The 6,366-nt window shown below is 41.0% G+C and overlaps 1 non-coding gene across 1 annotated transcript; it reads right to left on the bottom strand.

The window, feature by feature from the left end:
* Window positions 1-2,232: 2,232 nt before the first annotated feature.
* LOC112607426 lies at window positions 2,233-2,340 on the bottom strand. The gene has a single exon (XR_003115780.1). It is a non-coding gene; the product is annotated as a U6 spliceosomal RNA (small nuclear RNA).
* Between the last annotated feature and the right edge of the window lie 4,026 nt (window positions 2,341-6,366).

Genomic DNA, 6,366 nt, shown 5'->3' with positions numbered 1-6,366 from the left:
CAACATGGTGAAACCCATCTCTCCCAAAAATACAAAAACGAGCCAGGTGTGGTGGTGCACACCTGTAGTCCCAGCTACTTGGGAGGGTGAGGCATAAGAATCACTTGAACAGGGGAGGCAGTGGTTGCAGTGAGTCAAGATGGTGCCACTGCACTCCAGCCTGGGACAGAGCGAAACTTCATCTCAGAAAAAAAGAAAGAAAAATCCTCTTTGATTACATTATCATTGATATTGTTTTCATTACTTTTAAAATGTAATTGGTCAAGACAATATAAAAATATTGTAAATGTTGGCCGGGCGCGGTGGCTCAAGCCTGTAATCCCAGCACTTTGGGAGGCCGAGACGGGCGGATCACAAGGTCAGGAGATCGAGACCATCCTGGCTAACACAGTGAAACCCCGTCTCTACTAAAAAACATACAAAAAACTAGCCAGGTGAGGTGGCGGGCGCCTTAGTCCCAGCTACTCAGGAGGCTGAGGCAGGAGAATGGCATAAATCCAGGAGGTGGAGCTTGCAGTGAGCTGGGATCCGGCCACTGCACTCCAGCCTGGGTGACAGAGCGAGACTCCATCTCAAAAAAAAAAAAAATATATATATATCTATATAGTAAGTGTTAATAACTATTACAAATACAATTTAAGGGGGTTGCAGCTTGTATTTTAAGCAAGTGTTTCAAGTGTGCAGTCATGAATATTACCTATAGCTATAATATGTTAGGGTTCAGCACAGATTCTGTTCCTTTTTTTCATTTCTACACATTATAAATGCTGTAAACCCTATTTCACAGAAATAAGTAGATAAGTAGATAGGCCCAGAAGAAACATTATTATGGCAATTTTTTCACAATTTAAAAAATATGTTTTATATTTCAAAAGTCATTTAGTGATCTCTAATCAAAATATGTAATTACTTATCAGTAGACAACTCAATTTTGTTGAAATTGGTGGTTTAGAAACCACTGAACTTTTGGTACCCAGGTAGGGTTGACAGAGTTAGCAAATTAAAACAGAGAACACCTAGTTAAATTTTGATTTAATATAAATAATGAATGCATTTCTAGTATATGAATGTATTGTGCAATATTTGGTACCTATCTATACTAATAAATTATTCATTAGTTATCTGAAATTTAGATTCAATTTGGTGTTCTGTATTTTACCTGGCAACCCTATACCCAGATATTAGAGTTATTCATTTTCTCAACACTCATGCCGATCAATTATTTCAAATCATCCAGGAGGCTTCGACACCCAGAGAAATATACCATTTAAAACTCATGGTAGGTGAGAGGTAAGCCTGTTTTTTAAGAGAAGACAGAGAACCACTGTGAAAAGGGAGATGAGAAGACAAAACAACCCTGGCAACCTTCACAGTTCTTGTTTTCAAGCAGATCAGTTTTAGGAGAAACTACATATGAAAGTTGAGAGTCAGGCTATTAATTCCTTAAAACTATTTGAGCTCCCACCTCCCTGTTGGTAAGTCTTTGTAAAAACCCAGGGGCACACTTACCCCAATTTAAAGACTATGGCTGGCCAGGCACATTGGCTCACACCTGTAATCCCAGCACTTTAGGAGGCCAAGGTGTGTGGATCACCGGAGGTCAGGAGTTCGAGACCAGCCTGGTCAACATAGTGAAAACTCATCTCTACTAAAAGTACAAAGATTAGCGGGGCATGGTTGCGGGTGCCTGTAATCCCAGCTACTTGAGAGGCTGAGGTAAGAGAATTGCTTGAACCCCGGGAAGCAGAGATTACAGTGAGCTGAGATCTCGCTACTGCATTCCAGCCTGGGAGACAGAGCAAGACTCCACTGCCAAAAAAGTAAATAAATAAAAACAAATAAAGACCATGGCTTATGAAATCCTTGAATTGACTGAGTCCCACGGTTTTCAAACTGGTCATGAGAGCTAGGGTCAGGCCTACTAGGTTGGAAGCAAATTAACATGTCTCCTTTGCAACATTTTGCACAATTAAAAAAAAATAGTTTCTCTAGATAAATGTGTCTGGGCAAGCACTGTATGTATTTGCTCACTGCGTTATTCTAGTACTAGTAGAGTGTCTGCTCAAAGGTGCTCAGTAAACCTTTGTTTACTGACTAACAACAATGGAGCCAATCTATCCAAACTATCCACTTAGGCTTTCTCTATTCTAAACCTGCATCCATATCTTTAATGGTGTAACATACCTTGCATTTTCTTTCTAACTCTTTGTATATCTCACATACTTTATAACAAAAGCTCCTCTTTTCCCCTCAGCATCTAGCTGTTATCCTTGCACAGGGGCCATGCTAATCTTCTCGGTATGGTTCCAATTTTAGTATATGTGCTGCCAAAGCAAGCGCAGCCTAAATGTATTTTCTCTCCAAATACTCTTTTATTTTCTTCCAAGCCAGTGAATTCCAAGCTCCAAATACTCTTTTCACAACAGAAATACACAAGGAAACCTTTGAGGAAAGTGACAAGATAGACACATACTGTATAGCCATTACTATCTTCAGTTTTCTAGGTCTGTTTGTTTGTTTGTGGTTTTGTTTTTTCATTTTTATTTTTTTGAGACAGAGCCTTGTTCTGTCACCCAGGCTGAAATGCAGTGGCACAATCTCAGCTCACTATAACCTCAACCTACTGGGCTCAATCCATCCTCTCACCTCAGCCTCCTGAATAGCTGTGACTACAGTCATGGGCTACCATGCTTGGCTAATTTTTGTATATTTTATAGAGACAGAGCCTTGCCGTGTTGCTCCAGCTGGTCTTAAACTCCTGGGCTCAAGTGATCTATCTGCCTTGACCTCCCAAAGTGCTGGAATTACAGACATGAGCCACCACACTTGGCCTCTCAGTTTTCTAGTTTTTTTTCTACTGTCAGTGTATGAGCAAAGTGTGAATGACAGAGTTTTTCACCCCATTCCTGGCTTGGAACTCTGACAATCCCTGAGAGCGATATGCTTTCAGTATCCTATTATTAAATAATCAATTTAAAAGTATGTTTCCCTTGGGGGGAATTATTATTAAAAATATTTTTTCTCTGGAGGCAATTTCACATAATGTTGTAACAACTTTAGTTGTAGCCTAATGCTTTTTCACTGTAAGTTTTTAGATTTTTATGTATAAAGAAACCCAGGAATCTAGAACTGAAAGTGAAAGTGAAATCTAACAGGGAACATGCTGTTCTGATTCCAAAGTAAATCTGAGATTCCTTGTAAATGTTGAGAATTTCCTGGTCTGTTGATAACTTTATAACATCTTGCAAATAAAATACAATTAGATCAGCCTTGAATGAGTGCTAAAGACTAAATTTACAAAGAAACCTCCTCTAATGTAAAGCTGTAGTCAAGATGATGCAGTTTACCCCTCACAAATGGTGGCTTACTTTATTTTATACTGATAGTACTCTAATAAAATATAATTGATATCATGTAAAGTACACAGATATTAAAAGTGTGTAGCTTTATGATTTTGACAAATGAATGTACTCAGTTAATAACCATCAACCAGATCAAGACCAAGAACACCTTCCATTACCTCAGAAAATTCTTTCATGCCCTTTTCCAGTCAGTACCAAGCTACAATGCCCCCACCACCCCTCCCCCTCCCACAATCACTGTTATGATTTATCACCCTAGATCTCATTTGTCTGTCCTTGAACTTTAAACAAATGAAATCATATAATGTGTACTCATACTGGCTTCCTTTACTCAACATGTTTCTTAGTTTCATCAATATTGTAATGTATATCAGTGATTTGTTCTTTTTATTGCATAGTCGTATTCCACTGTATAAATATATCATAGTTTCTTTTTTTTTCTCTTTTTGAGATGGAATTTTGCTCTTGTTGCCCAGGTTGGGGTGCAGTGGCACGATCTCGGCTCGCTGCAACCTCTGCCTCCCAGGTTCAAGCGATTCTCCTGCCTCAGCCTCTTGAGTAGCTGGGATTACAGGTGTGCACCACCACGCCCAGCTAATTTTTTGTATTTTTAATAGAAATGTGGTTCATCATGTTGGCCAAGCTAGTCTTGAAGTCATGACCCCAGGTGATCCACCGGTCTTGGCCTCCCAAAGTGCAGGGATTACAGGTGTGAGCCACTGTGCCTGGCCTACTATAGTTTATTTTTCCATTTTCCTGCTCAGGTACATTTGTGTTGTTACCTGACTCAATCCCTTGTGAAAAGAACCTATAAACCTTTTTTTTTTTTTTTTTTTTTTTTTTTGAGACAGAGCCTCACTTTTTTGCGCAGGATGGAGTACGGTGTTGCCATCTCAGCTCACTGCAACCTCCACCTCCCGGGTTCAAGTGATTCTCATGCCTCAGCCTCCTGTGTAGCTGGGACTACAGACTCGTGCCACCACACCCAGCTAATTTTTTGTACTTTTAGTAGAGATGATGTTTCACCATGCTGCCCAGGCTGGTCTTAAAGTCCTGAGCTCAGGTTACCTACCCACCCTGGCCTCCCAAAGTGCTAGGATTACAGGCATAAGCCACTGTGCCCAGCCCAGAACCTATAAACATTTTAGATTTTTGTTTGTTTGTCTTTAATAATATAGATGAGGTCTCACTATGTTGTCCAGGCTGGTCTCAAACTTCTGAGCTCAAGCTCAAGGGATCTGCCAACCTCAGCCTCCCAAAGTGCTGGGATTACGGGTGTGAGCCATTGTGCCCGGACCATGTTAGTTTTTCTTTTGGTGAACCTATGAATTCTTCCTGTTGGCTAAATAGCTGGATATGGAATTGCCATTGGGTAGCTGTATGTTTTATTTTTATTAGAAATGGCCAAAAGTTTTACAAAGTCTTTGCACCATTTTACACTCCCACCAGCAGTGTATAAGAATTCTAGTTGCTACACATCTTTCCCAAGACTTAGTATTGTGAGCCTTTTTAAGTTTAGCTCTTCTTTTGGGTATGTGGTGACATCCCATTATGCTTTTAGTTTTTCTATCCCTGTTAATTAATGATGTTGATTATATTTTCATATGCTTCTCAACACTTTAGATATCATCTTTTGTGAGGTACCTGTTCAAATCTTCCTCCAATTTTTAAATTGAATTGATTGACTTAAGGGAATTCCTTATCTTCCCTGGGTTGAGTCCTGTCATTGACATGTGCATTGTGAACAGTTTCTCCCCATTTGTGGCTTGTCTCTATTCTTTATTAATACTTTCCTTTGATAAGTAGAATATTTTAATTCTGTGAAGTCCAACTTACAATATTTTTATATTCAGTGTGTTTTATATCCTGTTTAAGAAACCTTGGCCTATCCCAAGATTGTGAAGATTTTCTTTTAGAAGCTTTGTGGTATTCACTTTTATATTTAGGACTATTGAAATGTAAAAAGGGCCAGGTGTGGAGGTTCATGCCTGTAATCCCAGCACTTTGGGAGGCCAAGGTGGGTGGATCACGAGGTCAAGAATTCAAGACCAGCCTGCCCAATATGGTGAAACCCCATCTCTACTAAAACTACAGAAATTAGCCAGACATGGTCGCACGTACCTGTAGTCCCAGCTACTCCGTGGGTTGAGGCAGAAGAATCGTCTGAACCTGGGAAGTGGAGGTTGCAGTGAGCCGAGACCGCCCCACTGCACTCCATCCTGGGTGACAGAGCAAGATTCTGTCTCAAAAAAAAACAAAAAAAAGTGGAAAAAGTTCCCTTGTCCCCCTCGCAGGGCTTGCAACAGGGAGAATGGCTCACTTCTTCAGTGCCCCGCTGCTCAAACCTCTAGGGGGAGCATGCAGACGGGCAGGCTATGGGGCCCTGACCCTACGGCAGTGTCTAGGGGTGAATGTTTATAGCTGAAGGCCTAGTGGGCATGTGTTACAGGGTGCTCTTTTAGGTTAGCCATCCATAGGCGGCTTATGTTAGCTCAATTAGACCCTTGCCTTTTCGCAAAGACAGCTTTCTGTATCTCAGGGTTCTTTCCTTTCTGTACCAGAAGAATAGGATCACATGTGGGGTTGGAGAATGAGTGCAAGGGTTTATTGAGTGGAACTAGCTCTCAGCAGATAGGGGAGCCAGAAGAGAAATGGTTTTCCCCTGGAGTCGGGCAGCTCGGCGGACTTGGGCTCTTCTCTGACTGTCCCAGACGAACTTCGTGTGGTTCAGTGGTCAGTGGCCTGGCAGCCTCCTGGTGTGCTCCTATGCCAGTGCTTTCCTCTTGACGTCCAGCCGCCTGTGTGTCTGCCTGCTCGGGTCTTGGACAAACATTGGAAAACAACACAAGATCATTCAAGTCAGTATCTTCTACTTCTTTCCACAATTCCATAAACTGGCATCGATCTAAAGTATTTCCATATATATATTGCACAACTTTCATAACTGTATCCACTATGCTTTCCATGAGCCTGATTCAGAACACTGAGCACAAATGTTTTCAGT

The sequence above is a fragment of the Theropithecus gelada genome, chromosome 14, assembly GCF_003255815.1.
Source record: "Theropithecus gelada isolate Dixy chromosome 14, Tgel_1.0, whole genome shotgun sequence".
Classification (NCBI taxonomy): domain Eukaryota; kingdom Metazoa; phylum Chordata; class Mammalia; order Primates; family Cercopithecidae; genus Theropithecus; species Theropithecus gelada.
This window is presented reverse-complemented; position numbering and strand designations above follow the sequence as displayed.